A 22,395-nucleotide genomic window follows, 5' to 3' on the forward strand; every position below is an offset into this window, starting at 1 on the left:
ATGTCGCAACGTGCTTTTACTCTTTACTGTGCGGCCAATCCGACATGGACCGGAACCCGGTATTGCTATGTTCGCATATTGTTAGGTATTGCTCGTTATTTCTAGGTATTGTTTGACAATAACGAGAAATATCGCTATGTCAAAATCAATACCTAGCAGTACCGAATAACACAGAGCAATAACTAGCAAAATCGGGGTATTGCTTGGTGTTGTTAGGTATTGGTCTTCACAGAATGGTATTTCTCGTTATTATCAAGGAATATCGAGCAATATCTAGCATATCCCGTATGAACAAATTAGTTAATACATAACAATCTCGGGTTCGGGTCGGGTCGTCGGGCCGTGCGGTAAAGAGTAAGGGCACGTGGCACCATTTTAATGGCGTCCGAACGTAGAGCTACGTCAGGACACTGGACCAAATAAAAATTTCATATTCAAACCCATTGAATAAGAAAATAGGTGTTCAAAGAGAGGGCCATTATGAATAATTACTAATAACTTTTAACAAAGTAATAGTTTTTGGATGGAACAGCCATGAACCAGGATGAAACTCTGCCGTCTAGTTACCAATTTGTGCGAAGTTGAAAATTATGGGTCAGCATAGGGTGATTATTTGATATATTAATCTAAGTAGAGGTAATTAAGCCAATTAATAATCAGTCAAATACTTAGGATGAAACGGTAGGTAGTATAGATTGATTTATTAATAAGATAAATAGACGTAATGAAGAAAATTTTAATTAAATAGTTATTTAGGAATTACTAACTCTCAGTTGCCATACATTAGGTAATAAAAAATCTAAATCAAATATGCGGGTTATTAATTAATGATTTATTAATTACCTAATTAAAATTATTTGAAGGCAGCAAATTAGGCAAATTAATTATTTTAATTATGAATAGTTTGATTAATCTTTTAATATTTAATTAATATTGTTATAAATATTCTTTATAGCTTAGCTAATTAAAATTAATTTATTTTTATAGTCATGTGCTAATTGAAGAGCTAAATTTTATATTAGTAATTCATTTTGGTTATTCAAACAATATGCATGCGTGCGTAGAAAGTTCTCAAAACTGGTTGTTGGAGTTGAAAAGGAGAGGAATGTGCATTTGTTTAAGTGGCTTGGAAAGCTGCACATGTGAAATTCATATTACATTGGAAGTGTGTGAGGGCATACTTACAACGTTATAAATCTGTAAAATTTCATTCACAAAATGATATAGGCTTCGTTTGGCCTTACTATTTTATAAAATAAATTTTTAGTCTTAGAATATATTGCTAAAAAAAAATGTTATACTTTAAAATATGTTTCTATTGCTCTTATTTCTCTCGTTTTTCTCTTCCTCTCTCTCCCTCTCTCTAATTAATGTAAAAGTTCAAATGTGAACTACTGTGTCCTGAAGTATTTGCAGCGGTAGAGAAATATAGAATTTAGCATCTTAACTTTATACGAAGATCTAGCACGCATGCAGATAAGAGAGAGGGTGTAACATTCATATGAGATACTAAGTTTTCTTACGTGAAAAATCCCTGTAAAAAGGGGGAAAAATCTCGGTGCCTAGTCCAGTTTTAATGAATCAACTAGTATTGCAGTTGATTACAAATGAGGCCCTTCTTTGGGGGAAGATCTTAGCTTGATGTATATCTTATAAAGTATATTACATAATGTGAATACAAAGAATCACTATTTATGTGTTTGTTTGGTTTGAAGGATTGTAGTAGGGAGGCGTCGGATTTTGGAAGGAGTTAGTTGGTGTGAGATGTAAGTCAAAATGATCATAATTGGTGGGCGACAAAGGTCAGAAGGATGGCATCAGGTAGAAGTTTAGCAATGGGCAAAAAATCAACATCAGATAGATGTCCAGCGAAAATTTTACAACAGACAGAAGTTTGGCGTTGAGTAGAAATCTGACGACAAGCGGAGGTTCGGTGTCGGGTAGAAGTCCTACGTCAGTTGGCAGCTCGGGAGAACTTCAGCGTTAGATTGTATTCGGGCAAAACTCTAGAGTTACTTGGAGATTGGATGGAACTCCGGCGCCACTTGAAAGTAGGGCGGAACTCCGGCGTCAATTAAAAGTTACTTAGAGATTGGAGCATTAGTGGCTATTATCTTTATGCAACACTAAACTGGCGCAACATTTCACATGAAGCTTTAATCAGTTTAGTGGCTACTTTTAGAATTGCCATTGTTTATTTATGATAATAACATTTCTTCTATTTTTGTCTACCTTCTTTCAAAGTTCCGACCACATCATCCTTTGGTGTGTCGAAAGCTGAAGTTTCAATAGCAGACTCAGCTGATATCCTTCAAATTAATGATATTCTGCTTCTGTTTTAAGAACAGACCCATCTCTGCATCTTCAAGTTTTATTTTTCTATAAGAGTTGGGGATGCAATTATTATTATTATGAGATTCGCTATCTGGCAATTGTCGCAGAGTTTTCTTATCAGTTTATTTAGGTTGAAAATTGGTAATAGGACAATTATTTTTGGGTCCTGTTTGTCGTTCGGTTTAACTCGCACAAGAGAGAAGATAACTGATGGTTCAATAAGCTTCAGTTGAGATTAAGCAATCTGTTCATCTGCTTGAGTGCTTGACATTGCTGTGGTTGCCGTTTTATTCATGCATTTCCTTTAGAAAGCAAGAAAGTCGGTTTAGAAAGCAAGAAAGTCGTTTTAGGAAGCGTGAAATTTTTGTACTAGGAAGTAAGAAATTTTTGCATTAAGAATTTGTTTAAGGTTTTGTTTGGAACAGTTTTCTTCTTACTTCGATTTTTAATTCAAAAAATTTTGTACTAGAAAGTTGTTTTAAAAATCAGCAAAAAAATTATCTCAAATGAAGCTTTAGGAAGCAAGAAGAAAGCCTTTCAAAACAAAGCCTTAGATTCATACCCATTGAAGCAGAGAAAACAGGTTGCGTTCAAAGAGATTGCCATTATGAATAATTTCTATTAACTTTTGAGTTTTTTTTATAGAACAACCATGAACCACACGAGTGATCGAGAATAATTATTAGGTCCTCTGACCTAATGCAGAGCAACGTCTGGTCGGCACTAAAACCCCGTAAAAGAACTCGGTATTTGCTCGGTATTGCTTGATGTTATTTGATAATAATGAGGAATACCGCTCTGTGAAGATAAATACCGAGTTATATGGAGCTGTAGCGAGCAATATTGAGTTATACAAAAAAATACCGAGTTTCTTTAGAAAAAAATTTTGTATTTTTTTGTATTGCTCGGTATATCTCGGTATAACTCGGTATTGGGTCTTCACATGATGGTATTTCTCGTTATTGTTTGGTATTGCTCGTTTTTTGCCGCGATTTTAGCTCTGACCGGACGTAGAACCTAATAATTGTTCAGTGATGGGACATGGAAAATGTCACTGTAAACAATAATGTTCTTGACTTTCGGCGCTTAGTTGCAGCAATGAGCTTTAAAAACCTTCCATTAACAAAGGAGTAATCGAGAAAGAGGTTCAGAGAATAACCGGCAAATATTAAAAGCATAGCTTTACGAATGGTAATGGCTTATATTGTGAGGTATTACTTGGTATTTGCTCGGTATTGCTAGGTATTGCTTGGCAATAATGAGAAATACTATTCTGTGAAGACCAATATCGAGCAATACTGAGTTGTACCGATTTTTTAGAAAAACTCGGTACAACTCGATATTGATCGGTATTACTCGGTATTGGTTATTGCCGAGTAAATTTGATTAATACTTAGCAATACTGAGCAATACCTAGCAAAATCGAGAAATATCGAGCCATCTTGGGTCCGTTCCGGGTCGGGTTGTCGGGGTGCGTGGTAAATAGTGAGAATGCGTGGCGCGATTTTATTGGCGGCCGAATGTAGGGCTACGTCCTGTGACCGGACCAAATAAAAGTTCGCTGACTAGCTACCAAAATTTGTGCCAAGTTCGGAATTATGGGTCAGCATACGGTGATTGTTTAATTTGTTAATCTAAGTAGATATGATTATGCTAATTAATTTTCAGTCAATTGATTAGGATGAAACGGTAGGCAGTATGGATTGATTTATTAATAGGTGAAATTGACGTACTTAGAAATTTTAATTAATTAGTTACTAGTAATTAATTACTCTAATGTGTCCTACATTAGGTAATAAAATATCTAAATCAAATAAACGTGTAATTAATTGTTAATTACTATTTAAATTTAGCTAATTAAAATTAAGTTAATTGACTATTAATGTGCTGATTGAAGAACTTCTAGCTAAATTATTTAATTTTTCTAAATTTTTAAATAATATTCATTTGGGTTATTCAAACAATATGCATCAAGGCGTAGAAAGTTCTCAGAATTGGTTGTTGGAGTTGAAAAGGAGAGGAATGCGCATTTGTTTAAAAGTGGCTGTGAAAGCTGGACTTGTGGAATTCATATATACTTGATGTGTTTTAGGGCATAATTACAACGTTTTAGATCTGTAAAATTTCGGAAAAAAAGAAGAAGAAGATGATTTAGGCTTCGTTTGGCCTTATTATTTTTCAAAATATTTTTTTTGTTTAAAAATTTATAGCTAAAAAAATTTTATGCTTAAGAAAATGTTTTAAAAACAATAAAAAAATGTCTCAAATAGTAAAAAAGCTTTAGTATTTTGTGAAAAAAGAATAGTAAAATTTATGTGCTTCAGCTGAGAAATTAGTTTGTGCGGACATTGAAAGTAATTTTACATCCGAAGATCAATTAGAATGAGCCATATCACAAATACCGAGTGCAGTATCGAATGCTACTGCTCTACATCTGGAGATCAATTAGAATGAGCCATGTCAGATATACCGTGCGGGGTATCGAGCGGTATTGATGTGTCTCATTCTGATTGGTTTGTGGACGACGTTTGACGTTTGCACAAAATAATTTTTTGCTTTAGCTACTTGTTGCATATAGATCAAATAATTCATTGAATTTTAAAAGAGGCATATGAATATTTATATTTATCTGCACATTTTTTCTTGATATAAAATTGATGATATGAATAGAGATAGTATTTTATCTTTCCGAGGCTATAAAAATGAGGGTTAGATGGGGAGAACCAGAGGCTCTTATTTCTCTCATTATTCTTTTCCTCTCTCTAATGTTAAAGTTCAAATGAGAACTATTTCTTTGCTATGACTAATAATTTTTTCTCTTGGTAGAACTAAAAATAGTACCACTTCTCTTTCTGTATTCTCTGTGTGTGAGCTAGTTATACGTACAACGTTAAGACGCAGAATTAAATCTCTATCGCCGCGTATTTTCTAGTCCGCAACAAAAATAATTAATAAACTTTTGACTCCACACTTATGCTTTGTTTGGGATAATTTTCTTGTTATTTTATAAAGCAAAATATTAATAAAAAAAATTGTAATTTAAAAAAATTTTGTGCTAAAATGTTGCTTTAGAAAACCATCAAAAATTTGTCTTTGTCGAAGCCTTAGGCTTTATTTGAGAAAGCCTTCTTATTGTTTCGCTAGCTTATCGAGTTTGCTCGTGAGATATTTTTTGAGCTGGCTTTTAAGTTATCTTGACTCACTTACACTTTTAGTAAGATTTGTTGATTCGTTATGATCACATCAAGGAAATAAGATTAGAAGATTCATAATGAACTCTTTGGTATTTAGTCCACTCTTTGTTTCTGATTACATTTATGAAAAAATGAAAGAAAATTGGCTAATTTAGATTGCCAAACTTCAGGGCAAATAATTCTGTTTAAAATATTTAATGCCTTTGAAGAAGGATGGTGCTTCTCAGATGTATTTTTATTAGGGCATCTCCAACCGAAAATCTCATTTTTCACTCTAAAATGCAGGGAAATCAAAAAATGCCGTGTTTCATCTTCAATCCAACGCCATTTTGCCGCTAAAACCGTTCGTTTTCTTTCACGCCTTTCTTCCCAACCTGTTCAGTAGAGAGAAAAAAAATGGCGCATATGAACAGTGCCACGCCAATATTGGCGTCGCACTGTTCATCCGCGATCAAATGGCGTCAATGGCAAACAAGTGTTTGCCGTTCGGTTGGAGATGCCCTTAGTGAGTGGCGAAGTCATAGCGGATATATAGAATATTTTTTCCAGTATTTTTTAAAATTTTTAAATTTCTTTTAATATATTTTGTTTTAATTTAATTTATATTTCCTAGTAACTTATTGTTTTCAAAAATAGTAAGCAGAAACAAGTTTCCTTTTATCAAAGTTTTCATCCTTCTTAAAAATAATTTTTTTTTTTCGATCAGAGTCAGACCTACTAAGAGCAAATGATGAGCCATTTGGCTCTAATTTTTTTTCCTGTTGCGTCCTGGAATATTCGCGGCGGTAGAGAAATGTATAGTTTAACGTCTTAATATTGCACGAAGATCCAGCACACAATCAGATAAGAGAGAGGATGTAGCGTTCATAAGAGACACTAGAGTTTTTACGTGGAAACCCCTGAAAAGGGGGAAAAACCACGAGGCCTGGCCCAGTTTGAAAGAATCCACTAGTATTTGTAGTCGATTACAAATGAGGCCCTTCCTTGGAAGAAGGCCTTGGATTGATGTAACAAATGTACATCATATAAAGTGCATTACATGGTGGGAGTTACATATACATATTTGTTTGGTCGGAAGGGCCGTAGTCGGCAAGAGACTGGGGTTAGAAAGACCATTGTCTAGTGATGGAGGTCGGAAGAACCGTAGTATGCGATGAAATGTCTGAAGGACTGTAGTCGACAGGAGATAGGATTCGGAAAGACCGTTGTCTGGTGATGGAGATCGGAGTGACCGTAGTAGGCGACGAAGGTCGGGAGGACTGTAGCTGATAGGAGACCAAGGTCTGAAAGACCGTTGTTGGCAGGAGATCGGGGTCTAAAAGACCGTTGTCTGATGATGGAGGTCAAAGTGATTGTAGTAGGTGATGGAGGTCGGGAGGACCGTAGTCGGCAGAAGACCAGGGTCTGACAGACTGTAGTAGGAGGGCGATACTTCTATAGAAGTTCGGGTGTCAGGTGGTGGACTAGTAGAGCTTAGGGCCTTGAGTGGTGGTCCGAAGGAAGTCCGGGCCTCAGGTGGTGGTCCGACGGAGTCTGGGCCTCAAGTGGTTGTCCGGTGGAAGTCCTGGCCTTAGGTGGTTTCCTGGTGGAGCGCAGAGCCTTAAGTGGTGGTCCATAAGAAGTCAGGGCCTCAGGTGGTAGTCCGGCAGAGCAACGGCGTCAGACGGTGGTTCGGTAGAGGTGAGGGCCTCAAGTGGTGGTCTGGCGGAGCACAGGGCGTCAGGCGGTGGTCCGACGGAGTCCGGGCCTTAAGTGGTGGTCAGGTGGAGCACAGGGCGTCAGGTGATGGTCCGGCAGAGGTGAAGGTCTCAAGTGGTGGTCCGGCGGAGCAACAACGTCAGGCCGTGAGGGCCCCAAGTGGTGGTCCGACAGAGCAACGACGCCAGGCGGTGGTCCGGCAAAGATGAGGGCCTCAAGTGGTGGTCCGGCGGAGCAACGACGTCAAGTGGTGGTCCGACGGAGGTGAGGGCCTCAAGTGGTGGTCCGGCGGAGCAACGACATCAGGCGGTGGTCCGGCGAAGGTGAGGGACTCAGGTGGTGGTTCGGCGGAGCTACAACATCATGCGGTGGTCTAGCGGAGGTGAGGGCCCCAAGTGGTGGTCCGGCAGAGCAACAGCGTCAGGCGGTGGTCCGGCGAAGGTGAGGGACTCAGGTGGTGGTTCGGCGGAGCAACGACATCATGCAGTGGTTCGACGGAGGTGAGGGCCCCAAGTGGTGGTTCGGCGGAGCAACGGCGTCAGGCGGTGGTTCGGCAGAGGTGAGGGCCTCAAGTGGTGGTCCGGCAGAGCAACGATGTTCGGTGGTGGTCCGGCGGAAGTAAGGGCCTCAAGTGGTGGTGCGGCAGAAGTCCGGTGGTGGTGGATCAGTGGTGGTTCGTCGGAACTCCGGCGGTGGTCCGGCGAAACTCCGGTGGTGGTCGAGGAGGCAAAGAAGCAAGAGTGATCTCTGATCTCTCTCTTTTTCCCTTAGGCTCCGGGATCCTTTTTCAAGAGGAGAGGGAGCTCTATTTATAGATTTCTGGAGTGACATGGCCCGTAAATAGGTGAGAGATTAAGGGTAAATGGGGAGTGGTCGGATGAACGGCCGATGTTGAATCCCTTGATCATGCATTGTTCATTAGACATTTGAAGACCTTAATGGTGTCGGAATTTGGCGATCTTGTGCTCGTTGGATTCGTCTAGTTGAGCCGCTCGATTTGAGTATAAGATTGTTATGTTTGGAAATCATTTGGTAATCTAAATTGTGGTTTGAACCTTCCAACAGGGTTTCGGGTCCTTGATTTGGACCCATTTGGGCTCGGATTGAGTCGAACTTGGTGTCGTTGGGTTCGTATTTCCGAGACGCTCAGTTCGACTGTAAGTTTGCTTAAATCAGAGTTTGGATGGTCTCCGAATTAATTTTTGAAGTTTCCAATTTGATTTTGCATCGGGATTCAGGCTCAATTAAAATAATTTTTTGACGACGTATCATTTCCTTAGTAGAATTAGTATTTTAATTATTTTATACACCCTCAATAAATACATTTACCCAAAATTCTAAGGGAAAAAAATCCTTAGAATATTATGCTGTAGCAGGCTTAGTACTAAACAAAATTAAGATCAATATTAAAAAAAAGTATTATTGATAATATAAAGGTTAAATATAAAATATCTCAATACAATATATAATATTTATGTAGATTTGATTTTTAATTTTTTATTATATTAAAACGTCCATATCAAAAACAAGATAAAGATAATTGGCGCTATCCTTTATGATAAAATAAGAAAGCAAATAATAATAATTATTATTTTTGAAATATCTGAGATCCATCATTAAATAGTGAAAAATAATAAAATTTTACGGCTATATTGCTATAACAGGCATTTGTTATTTTTTTAAAAAATTTGTATTATAAAGTTGCTATCTATAATAATTTTAAAATATAATTTTTTTAATAATAACTTTATAAAATAATAAAAAAACTGTCTCAAATTAAAAATAAAAGATAATATTTCATAAGTTGAAAAGGAAAGCTAGGAAAATGAAAAGTGTACTCTTGAAGATATTTGAGCTTTCAACGACTTTAAAAGCTTAGAATAATGTTGGGATTATTTAGTATGAACTGAAAGCCCTATCCAGTTTGACCTTTCACTTGTCTTAATGTTGAAGGGCCCATAGCTTAAGATCAGAAGAACAGAATACTCAAGTCAAGCAAAATGGGAACGCAAATCCCTTAGTAACAGCATAAGGTGGGACCAGCTCTTCTTTATTTATTAGTCAGGAGTTTGACTTTCAATTAAGAGATTTTGAATTTGAGTATATTGGGGGACCATTCAGTACATCAAGTTGTTAGATTTAAAATGGTAACTGGGTCCTATTATTCCTGCTAGATTAGAGCTTTCATTTTGACTGAGGTTATCATCCTAACCAGTTAGAATATACCTTTCTTTAATGTGGATCTTATTGCAAATAAGGAGAAAAGTTTTAGAAGAGAATGTTTTAAAAATTATGACACAAAATTTAGATAGATCTTTAGGGTCCAATTCATTTGTTTTGAACCTGACACAATTTTGTAAACGCGTTAGAAATTTCTGTCGGATTATCGGGTTGACCCGACTTGACCAGTTGAGTGGAATTGTGGACGAGGGCGAACGATGAGAGCGTTGAGCGGAACTGTGGGAGAGGGTGAATCGTGCGAGCGATGAGCGCGTGCAAGACTAAGACTTGAGGGCGATGGAGGATTGTGCGAGCATTTACCGCGGATTGCATGCAGGAGCATCGAGCTCAATTGGTGAGGATGAGGCCGCCCACCTCAAGTGGGCGAGTGCACTATGCAGGGGTGCGTGCTGCGTGTGCGACTGGCAAGGGCGAATCTCCTGTGGGATGATGTGCTTGGGTGCATGCCGCTTGGCGCCTGCATGGGGGCCAAGTTGGGTGATTGATGAGGTCGTCGACGGGTCAAATTTAGGTCACATTCGAGTTAGTGTGTTGACCCAAACCTGACCCAAATTTTCAAATCTTGCCAAATATTTAAACTCAAACCTGACCTGTTTATTATATGTGTTAATCCGAACCTAGATTTTTTAGGTCAAGTTTCGGTCGGGTTATCAAGTCCGATCAATAATTGACACCCCTAATGCACACTATTCATATTGAATTTTGTTTGATAAATTTATACCTTTTAAATAGGGAATCCTTGTGAGGATGTTAAGGTATAAGCAATGGTTCCCTATTAATACAATTTTAAATTTAGGACCATATTTTGAAGCAAACAAAAGTATCCCAGAAAATTTAGGAGGTGAGAATATGAGTAGAGAGAAACCTAATACTTGTATATTATGCTTATATCATGCTTACATGCTAATTTTTAGCATATTTTATTTGTGTATGTTAATAAAGAATTAGTTGAACTTATGCAGAGAACAAGTCTGTCTTTTTTTTTTAAAAAGTTTTCTTTAGGATTGTACTTGTAAATAAAGCTATTTTTGACTTTTATTAGTTTTTTATCCATTAGACTTTAATATATTTGATGTTTAAATCAAGGGGGGTATCTTGCCCTATTGTTATCCCCTAATCATGTATATGCATTAGCAAATGTCTTCAGCTTATGCAAACATATTTAGGCCAATCCTTTGGGTCATATATAGTTAAATTCTCTATAAAATTAGGTTCAATAAGAAAGCAAAAAAAAAAAAAAAATGTCTTGAGTTAATCTTTGCATTTCATACTAAATAAATTAGTCTGCCTTACTTTAGTGACATGGTTATAAGTCTCAATTTTAAAGAATAATATCTAACTTAATTTTACGTTTACATTATGACTTTGACAACCTGATTTTAAGAATACTTAGATTTATTTGGTTGACATTTCCGTTTAACGGGATTGCATGTCTAGATAGGCGAAGCATCTTTTAACTTCTTGGGTGTTATGTTATATAAGATTCTTCGCAATAACCTTCGTAAGCATTAGGTTTTGATAAACTGAAATATCCTCATGATATGGTAAATTAATCTCTACATAGTTTTAGGTCAGAGATTTACATCCCTTATCTTTGATGTTATTAATCTTCACCCATAGTAATTTCATAATGCTGGAGGCCTTACTGATGTCGAATCAAAACCTAAAGCGAAATGAGCTGACTTGTGATAGTTTTTTAATTTGCATGTCTTGATTTTCTTAGTGTCACATGCCCTTATACTTTTGAACTTTGTGTTGCTTCAAAGCTCATACTCTTGAGCATAAACTTTGAATTTTATATTAAGAGAAACTCATGAAATTAATCAAGAGTTTTGTTAGGACTTAGGCTTCGTTTGGGACGACTTTTTAATTGCTTTTTAAGATAGAGTTTTAGTACAAAAATTATTGAAAAAAAGAATAAAAAAAATCATCCAAAACAAAGCCTAAGTCCCATGCTATTAATAACTATAGCTTTTATGAGGAACTCGAAACTCATAACATCATAAACCTATCTAATGCATAATTCTTGTCATAGAAATCTAAGAGAAATATTACAAGTATGCATTTAGTTGCATCTCTAATATATGATGTACATTATTTATATAATGTGATGTGGAAATTCAATTCATTTTCTTAATATATATGATACGTCATAAAATATTTATCTTGATCAGGCACGAATCTCAATGCAAAATAAAGTTGGAAACTTTCAAAAATAAAATTGGGACCATCCATACTCTAATTTCAGCAAACTTATAGTCAAACTGAACGTCTCGAGAATACGAACCCAACGACACCAAATCCAACCCAATCCGAGCCCAAATGGGTCATAATCAAGGGTTAGAAGAGCTATTGGAAGGTTTAAACAACAATTTGGATTACCAAACGGTTTTCAAACATAACATTGTTATAGTCGAATCGAGCAGCTCAACGAGACGAATCCAAAGAACCCAAGATCACCAAATTCCGACATCACTAAGACATTTAAATGTCCATCAAACGGTCCTTGATCAAGGGGTTCAACATCGGCCGTCCATCCAAACACTCCTCATTTACCCTTGATCTCTCGCCTATTTACGGGTCATGCCACTCCAAAAATTTACAAATAGACTCTTCATTTCTCTTGAAAAGGGACCCCAAGCTAAATAATTCAAGATAGAGATCGGAGATCGCTCTTGCCTTCTTACTCCTCCTCGACCACCGTCTGACATCGTTGCTCCGCCGGACCACCACTTGAGGCCCTCACCCTCGTCGGACCACCACTTGAGGCCCTCGCCCTTGCCGGACCATCACTTGTGGACCTCACTCTTGCCGGACCACCACTTGAGGCCCTCACCCTCTTCATAACACCACTTGAGGCCCTCACCCTTGCCGAACCACTACTTGAGGCCCTGAGCTCCGCCAGTTCATTCCCTGAGGCCCGGAGTTTCGCCGGACCAGCGCCTGACATCGTTGCTCCGCCGGACCACCACCTAAGGACCTAAACTCCGCCAGACCACCACCTAAGGGTTTGAACTCCGCCATACCATCAACTGACGCCAGAGTTCCGTCAAGTCACTGCTAGACTACTAAGTGACGCCCTAACTTCTAGGTGACACCATATTTGACACTAGACTTCAACCATATGGTTGACGTTTGTAATCTGATCGTCCTCAAGGACGAGTCAGCCCACTGTACTAAACTCAATTTCAAGTGAAATCTTTTCAACTGGGCTAGGCCTCGTGGTTTTTCCTCTTTTTCAGGGTTTTCCATATAAAAAATATTGTGTTCTCTGTGTGCGAGTTGGATATCCGTGCAACTTTCAGACGTAGAATTAAAACTATCGCCGTGTATATTCTAGCCCACAATATATATATATATATATATACACGTTGCGGGTTAGAATATACGCGGTGGTAGAGTTAGAAAATTTTCGTCTGATCGTTGTACGAATATCTAGCACACACAAACAGAAGATAAAGAACACAAGGATTTTAACGTGGAAAACCCTAAAAAAGGGAAAAGACAACGGGGCTACGCCCAGTTGAAAAGTTCCACTAGTGTAGTTTGAGATACAATAGGTTGATTCGTCCAACAAGTTAGGACGATCAGATTACAATGAGTTTCTTCTGAATTGAAATTCAGTTACAAAGTCGAGCAGAGTTCTGCTGTCACTTGGGCATCCGGCGGAATTCTGGCATCGTTCTGGCGACGAGAAGAACTCCGGCGGTGGTCGAGGAGGAGCTGTTCTCTCATCTCCTTCTCTTCTCTTCTCATCTTCTTCTTCTCTTCTTCTCGCTTGGATCCCTCTTATGAGAAATGAGGGGTCTATTTATGGTTTTTTTGGAGTGGCATGGCCCGTAAATAGGTGTGAGATCAGGGGCAAATAGGGAGTGGCTGAATGGACGGCTGATATTGAATCCTTTGATTGTGCATTGTTCGTCAGACATTTTAAGGTCTTAGTGATGTCGGATTTTTGTGATATTGGGCTCGTTGGATTCGTCTCGTCGAGCTGTTCGATTCGACTATAAGTTCGTTAAAATCGGAGGCCGTTTGGTAACTCAAATTGTTGTTCGAGCTTTCCAACAACACTTCGGGCACTTGATTTGGGCTCATTTTGACTCAGATTGAGTTGAATTTGGTGTCGTTGAGTTTGTATTTCTGAGACGCTCAGTTTGACTATAAGCTCGCCAAAATCGGAGTTCAGATGCTCCCAGATTTAAATTTTGAAGTTTCCAGTTCAGTTTTGCCTCAAGATTAATGCTTGATCAAAACAATTTTTGGAGAATATATCAATATATATAATACTTTCATCAAATTTATTAGAAATTTATTTTCTATTGCTTGAGGTGATGCAATCTATCCATCATGAGGATATTTTGAAGCCAAAATATATAATGTTTATATCAAATGTGAACAATATGTGGGCTATCATTAATGTTTCGTTTGTTATAGCTTTCATACTATTTTATAAAATTTTTATAGAAAATATCTTTCTACTACAAAAAATTTTTGAAAGCACAAAAAAAAAAAAAAAAAAAAAAAATCAAACAGTGGCTAAACTAAATTATGATTATAATTTAAAAAACAAAGCATTAAAAAAGCTATCTCAAACTAAGCCTTGAAAAAATAGTAAGAAAGCTATTCCAACTTAGACTTCGGCTCCATTCGGGACGCTGCTATTTAAAGCAATTTTATAGTACAAAATTTTTAATTTGTATACTAGACAGTAACTTAAAGAAGAATAAGAAAGCCGCCCAAGCGAAGCATTCATTTGGAACAATTTTCTTATTATTTTTTAAAGCAGCTTTTTAATATAAAAATTAAAATTTTTTGTACTAAAATATTATTTTAAGAAGCAATAAAAAACCGGCGTTACTATAAACATGTTAGATAAGCCTAAGATCTCAACAACCAGATCAAGATCAACAGTGTCCTGCTCTTAACTTGACATCCTTTCGCATGCAAGTAAATGAGGTGCCTGTGGACAGCTCGTATGGCTTTGCTTTTCACCAAATGCCATGGAGTTAGAAGAAAATTAGAGTTTTCTTTTGATCAGAACAACATAAAATCCAAAAGAAAAAAAAAAGGACTCAGACATTTTACGTAAAGACAATTTATATAAGAAGCGTGATGGTATTATTAATAACAAAAAATTAAAAAAAAAAAGCGTCATGACTTCGTCATTAGTGTGAACTGTTTAGATTATTGAATGCTTTTGCTTTGAATTTTGAAATTCTATCTCTGTCATGCTTATCTAACAGTTGACTCGGCTGGTTCTCTTTTTCCCTGCAATGTGAATCCATCACTATTTTATACGAAGTCGCTTACTTAGATCGGCTTTCTAAAAATAAATTTTTAATAATTTTTTTTTAAGCAGAAGTTTTTATATTAAAAAAATTATTTTAAAAAACAGTATAAAAGTTGTTCTAAATGAAATAAATTTTTTACTATTTTATTTTTTAAATTACGAGCATAATTTCTATTTGATTATTATTTCTTTATTAATTCAAAAAAATTTTGTGTTAGAAAATTATTGGAAAGAGGGAAAAAAGATTAAAAAGCTACTTTCTTCACAATGAGAAATTATTACATGAAAGGTCTGAAAGTAGTTCGCATTCGGACTCCAATAAAATTAAGCCACATGCATGACTTATACACACCATGTATACAACTTATATATAAGATGTGTATAATACACACCCTGTATATAAGCCACGTGGCTTAATTTTATTGAACTCCGGATGCATGTAATAATTTCTCCTTACAATAGCTTTAAAAAATAGGAAAAATTGTCTCAAAGGCTTGAGCACTGTTCCATTGTAAAAATGTAATATTTAGAGAGAGAGATCAAAGTGCTACAGTGCGTCAGACCCTACAATTTTCTTTTTATTTTCATGTTTAACTTGAAGGGTTGCATCTCTTAGAGTTATTGAAGTGTGCCATTTTGTTAGTTCTAAATGTATGTAGAATTAACGGTGCAAGAGGGGAGACAAGGAGTAGGGGAGAAGAGATTTGTACTTCTCTAAAAAAATTATAGTGAATTTCTGTATAGTATGGCTTGTGGTTTTTGGAGTAGGGGAGAAGAGATTTGTACTTCTCTAAAAAAATTATAGTGAATTTCTGTATAGTATGGTTTTTTTTAGCGAATTTCCTGTTTGTATTCATTGCGTAATTTTATTCCAAATATTTTTTAGGATGGATATGAATAATTAAATATAAAAATAGAAAACGTGTAAGAAAAAAATTCAATCTTTGTGTATGAACAGAAAATAGAGGGAAGAAGGGAGATATTTTTTCGGTGGCTTTGTGTCCTTGTGCGTGAGAACACATATTTTCAAATGGCAAAAAAACTAGAGGAGAAGTAAAATTTGATTTTGAGGGTAGGCAAATGCTCACCCTCAACATGACGGGGTTCCGCCCTTGCCGACAGCCCCGGCTTGCTGCACGGCAATGAGATCCAGCAAACATGCATGGAAGACGACGACAGTAATGGAGATGGTGGCAAATCGGGTGGAGATCTGAATGGCAAGAGCTGGAGGTGCAGATCGTCGTCGTCGGAGGATGCGTTGTGGAGTAGGATGACTAATTCAACTTGAACTAATACGTACAGGAGGTGGAATACTGAAAGCTTGTTATGACTGCTTGCTTCTGGGACAAAAACAATACAAGGCTTTTGTATTTTAATATTTGTCTGTTGTAGCTTTTTTAATATTCTCTAACTTGTGTTCATGATCTTCTTCTACTGAAATAAAAATGCATAACTGTCTTTGTCTTAACGTAACTCTCAGTCTTCTCACTCTATTAGAATAATCATCATAGAATTGCAAGAATTCCAAGCAAATATAGAGGAAATCCCTACAGCAACGAAACTAGACAACCATAAGTTTTAGCTTTGACGAATTAGATATTTTGATTCATAAACCTTTTGGTGTTTTTTTTTTTTAAGTGAAATGATGCTATTGTAGCTCAAGAAACAAGTTCTAAAACCAATTAGTGTCGTAGCCATGCTTCTACTTCTCTCCAAATAGGAGGAATACTGCTAAAAAAGGGACTGATACCGGATCGGAGGGGGCTCGACGAATCCACGTCGACGATCCGGTGGCGGTCGTCGGACGCCACTCCAAGAACTAATTTTTGAAGCAAGAACCACCACCTAAGAATAATCTTAGGATACAAAAATTCACAAGAGAGTAAAACTCTAATTTTATTAATCTCCAAATCTCCTCTAATACAATCAATGTCTACATATTTATAGACAATAGTGGCAATATAATAGGCTACATCAAACATAAACAAGAAGTAATCCTATGTAGCCATACAACTACCAACTGGAATGAAATTATCCTGAAGTTAATACAATTAACGGCTTAACTCCAGCGTCATACTACCGGGGTAGGAGAACTTCAGGCTCATAGGAAGATGTCCGGTTGGCCGCCATGAGGAGGCGGGTTTGGTTGGCTAATTAATCAGTCTGGATAATTCCAACTGATATATTAATTTGTCTACCAATCTTTAATTTCTCAATAGTAGCATAAGCAGATGAAATTGGCTTATCATAATCCTTGGGGTTCAGAAACTCATTTATATCAAGCTTTCTTGCTCCCTCAAATCGATTTGGGGTTTAAGTCAACACTAATTAATAACTCGTGATGCTCCGACAATTCTTACACCTTTTGTTACCCCACGACCAACGACTCCCAGACCAAAACTGGTTACAGTGGATCCTTTTTTTGGTTGATCTCCACCTTCATAAAGTAGTTTACTTGGAACATTCCCCTCATCAGTGATGGCAAGTGCATTCATTGCCTTAACAGAAGCAATATGCATCATAACTCAGGTGAGGATTCTATCTTGCTATGGTCATCGTCATACATGGGCTTATCAACATCAAGAACTTCAAATAACATGTCTTCATCGTACACATCATATATAGGCTCGTCATCGTAGAGAGGCAAAGATGATGATTTCAGAAATGGATATTCAAATTCTTTGAAGCTGAACTCGATTGAGGGTGGGGTGGAAGAGATCTGATTATCTGCAATGTCTTCGTTGTTGTTGTCGGATCGAAAGGATTTAGTTGGAACGAAGGATGATCTTGAATCCGTCATGGAAGCATAATTGTCCTGTGATTGGAAACCATCAAATTCTTGGCCGAGGGTGCTCCAGTCTGTCCTTCATTCAAGCCTTGACAACCGTCATTTGAGTCGAATAATTTCTTGTTGAAGATCTTCAATTTAGGCTTCTTTAAGTTGTCCCTGCAACGTCCACCGAGAAGGAAACGTGCTATGTTTTTCTTTGGGTGGACAATCTTTGGGTGGACAATATAAGCGGAGAAATTCTGCTGGTTCTCTTTGTTTCCTTGTCATTTCTTCCCATACAAAGGCCACCTGCTTTTAGAAGTTTTTGTATTCTGACAAGATCAATGTTTGTAAGCCAATTAGAAGCTTTTGTATTCTTCCTTCTATGAAATTCTCTTATTGGATATGCTTTTATGTGATACCACCTGACACCATCCCATTCTTGCGATCAGAAGTCTCCACTAGCTGAGACGGTTGGTTGATCCAAGAACAAGGAAGGGAGATCGACCACCACTTGAAAAGAATCAAGGTATAAAATTTGAGAGAACACCGTCCAAGGCTTGCAATCAAAAGTCCCCATGGGCGGAGATGGTTGGCTGCTGGGAACAAGAATCTTGACTACGTCCGTGACTCCTCCTGCCGGCCTCCGGACTGCACCTTCTTCGTACACGTCCACTTCAGCTCTGGAGTCGTGCCTCTTTGCATTGCCTTTGGTCTACTTTGTGTGAATAAGGCCTGAGATCTCTGGTATGATCCCAATCTTGAATCAAGAAGCACCAGCTACGAGACCGGCGATGTCCGCTCCAGGCCTAACTCCCGCCTGCAGACCTGTGCAATCGCTCAACAAGCGACCAAGCCTTGATCCGTCTTCGCTCGCTCCTAGCCGGCGATCGATGCGATTCCGCCTTCTGGTCGCGGATGTCACCGGAAGCCTCCTCTCTTTCTTGACCTATTGGGCAGAGATGTGAAACCAAGAAACCACTTTGAATAAATTCAAGATACAGGAAGAGAGAAATCTCTCTCTCAAAAAAAAAAAAAAAAAAAAAAAAAAATTCAGGCCAAAATTCTCTCCGGCATCTTGCTAGCTCTGATACCAAATGACATCGGATCGGAGGGGGCTCGACGAATCCACGTCGATGATCCGATGGCGGACGTCGGACACCACTCCAAGAACTCCTTCTTGGAGGAAGAACCACCACCTAAGAATATTCTTAGGATACATAAATTCACAAGAGAGTAAAACTCTAATTTTATTAATTTCCAAATCTCCCCTAATACAATCAATGTCTATCTATTTATAGACAATAGTGGCAATATAATAGGCTACATTAAACATAAACAAGAAGTAATCCTATGTAGCCATAGAACTACCAACTTGAATGAAACTATCCTGAAGTTAATACAATTAACGGCTCAACTCCGACGTCATGGACTTTTAAACCATTCTTATAAGATCGTGACAAATATATGAAGAACTTCCAAAATGAGACTTTTCAACATCTACATAGATATCTCTAGCCAAGACCATCAAACTAAAATCATGTTAGATCTTATATTTCATTTATTTTACTACATTTAAAGAATTATTTTTTGGAGGACACTCAATTAGTGACTCCTTGCTACTTGGTTGAAATCCCTCATCTATCTGTGTCTCTTAATGATGATCGTCACAATACCATCAAATCAACTTATCCTATTCATGCATTACTTCTATCTTGTGAATATTTTAAAGTGGTGTGCCACCGCATAATATCAATGGCCTCTTTCATGAAGCAATTCAAAATAATCATCAATGTCTGGATCAAGTTGACTTACCCTTATTATTCAATCTTTATCTTACCCCCATTTAGACTTTCAAGAGAGTTCTGATCACTGCTTGTCGATGTCATCCATTATCATATACTGATGGGTTTAAGTTCCTAATCAACTTTTCCATATGATGCTAATTCAACATATACAAATATATTGACCACTATAAGAAGATAAGTTAAAATTTAGTTGTTCAAATTTAAATTTTAGAAACTATTTGTGAAAAAAACAAAATTTATTCAAAGTAAAGGTAATAAAATATTGCAAATAAAAGTAACCTGAGCCATAGAGATGTGGTTGAGCTGAGGAAGCACATGTTTATGATTAGATGTAATAAGTGATCACCTTGAATTTCTATAAGTTAAATACTCATTTGAATCACATATAAACAAGCCTCCACAAATCTTTCCCTTTAAGAGATTCATACCCTTCACTTTGTTGCAATATAAAAATTAAAAATAATCCCCTACCAATTAATGTGTATTTACACTTCTAATGTAAAATTATTAGGATATACTTCTAATATAACTTTCATATTTTATTTTTCTTGCCATTTTTGATATTTATTCTTGTGATGTTTACATATGAAGAAAAAAATAATTTTTTTTTTATCGATGGATCAACCTTCATATGCTAATCAAATTCTTTGAATGGATGAAATACCATTAAACAAAATTCCTTGGTTTATTTGCTATCATCAGATTAGGTTGATATGAGCTCATTTGGTCCGCAATCTCTCCCATTTGGGTGATGAAAAATATTTTTTAGAAAACTATTTTATATAGTACATGCGGTTACGTAGAAGTCCCACCAAATATGCATACATTAAAAAAATGTTATATAGAATAATATAATGATATACAATAAAAACCAATAAAAATAATTGCGAACAAAAGAAAGTAGGGAATTGTCTTTGCTTTTTCACCCTTTTATTACATTAAAATATAGGAGTGTCAAAGTAAGAAATGCAACTGAAGATAATCAAATTAATAAATATTACATTGCATGAAAATGTATTTGAGTTCAAATTTCATCATCACCATCATCATTTCCATAATAGGAACATGGCACTAATCATTAGAAAGTTCACTTCTCATTAATATAATGTTAAATCATTTGATTTTGATGACATTCAATCCAAAGAAAAAACTTTTGATATCCTCATAAGTCATCCCTACAATGAATTAGAAGATGATGCTAGTCCACAAGGACAATAAGTCTTACTAAAGCAAAAGAGGCAATGAAAGTTTGCTGCACATAATGGTCATGGATAGTGCTTCGTAGGATACATTCTCAAATTCAAATTAGGATGTTTAGATGTTTAGATATATTTGATCATATGACCAAGTTATCTAGCTTTAAAGGGGTGGATTTAAGGCTTTCAATTACTTAGGTGGGTTGTTACGAATTATAAAAATGATTGAAGGAATTTTGGTGGAGTTATAACTCTAAAGTGAAGATAGTTACAGGAGGAACTAGAAGTATAAGAAGGAAGAAGCAAAGCAATTAATGTGGAGAAGAAGCTTCAGTATATTAATTTCTCTATAGCAGGTATATACATAAGTACATGTATAAATATTACTGATTATGTACATATAAGACTAGACATATTAAGGAGAATATTTTGAAATACAACACAAGTAGATATTGATAGCCACAACTGAGTGGTAAAGCAGAGGTTTAAAACAGTGGGCATCAATGTTGCACTAGATAGGAGGGTGAGGAGCATACGAGGTAGGCGATGTGCTCATCACTATAACTTATCATAGAAGGCATGCCAGACAAACTCTTTGACAACCCGTAGGGTTGTGCTACGAAGGTGAATTTAGGGAGTAGATCTTATTGAAAGTGATGAAAAAAATATTATGATAGATAATTAAAAGTTTTTGCTGCAGATTCAAAAGATTTGATAGTGTGATTGATGCTAAGTAAAGATTAAATTAAGATATAGGCAGCTTTTTAATTAATCTTGAAATATATAATCAGTAGATGACTCAAAAAATGTCATTAGGGGATGAAAAGGCTTAAGATGAATGAAAATAGACAATTTCAACATAATTTTTCTTAGAAAGTTTAGCTGTGTTTAACGAGCAATTATTAGGTCCTTTCACTGGATGTAGAGGAAGTTTCGGTTTTAGTCAAAAATAGGTAAAAAGTGCAAATACTCAAAAAACTCGGTATTTTTTCAAAAAACTCGGTATTTGCACTTTTTTAGGCAAAACCGAACCTTCCTCTAGGTCCTTGCACCGGACCAAATAAAAACTCGTGTTTAACGGCCATTTCTAAGATTTCTTTTAAATTGCTTACCATCATATTTTGTCCTATTATTTCCCAAACCCGGCTTCGTTTGATTACTAATTCTCTCTCCTCATTAAATAATCGTTCACACTGAAAATTAGCTATTATTTTGTTTTCTTTACAGATTTTTATTATTGACTTCCTCAGCTTGAATTGGGTACACGAATCGCTTGGTTTTCTTATTAATTAAGCCGTATAATTTTGAATTCTTAAAAAGAGAGCAAAATCTTTCCCTATTAAGATTTGTTTGAGAATTTTTTTTACTACTTTTTAAACTAAAATTTTAGTACAAAAGTTTATAAAACTAAAAATTTATTTATAAAATAATAAAAAAAATTATCTCAAATAAAAACTAAATTAATTAGATGGCCACAAAAACATTTACTTGCTAATCTTTGACATAGAAATTTTTTATTCAAATATTATATAATAAAAACTGAAATTATTAAATTATTTTAAGTAAATAGAATATAGTATTATTTGATTAGTTATATCATGTATTTATCTCCAAAATTAAGTAACTATAAATTTGTATGAGATAACTAGAAATTAATTATATTTAAATTCTATATTTTAAAACAAATCTAATAACTTAAAAAATCCTTTAAAAAATATTATAATGATGCGTTGCAACATGCAATTAAACTGTTTATTTGACTAATTTACTATACCTTTTTCCACTAGTTTTGAAATAAAATCAAAAAATTATATTAAAATACGTAGAATATATCAAATTTTGTAATAATTTTTTTTTTAAATTT

Source organism: Dendrobium catenatum, unplaced genomic scaffold (genome assembly GCF_001605985.2).
Source record: "Dendrobium catenatum unplaced genomic scaffold, ASM160598v2 fragScaff_scaffold_980, whole genome shotgun sequence".
Lineage (NCBI taxonomy): Eukaryota > Viridiplantae > Streptophyta > Magnoliopsida > Asparagales > Orchidaceae > Dendrobium > Dendrobium catenatum.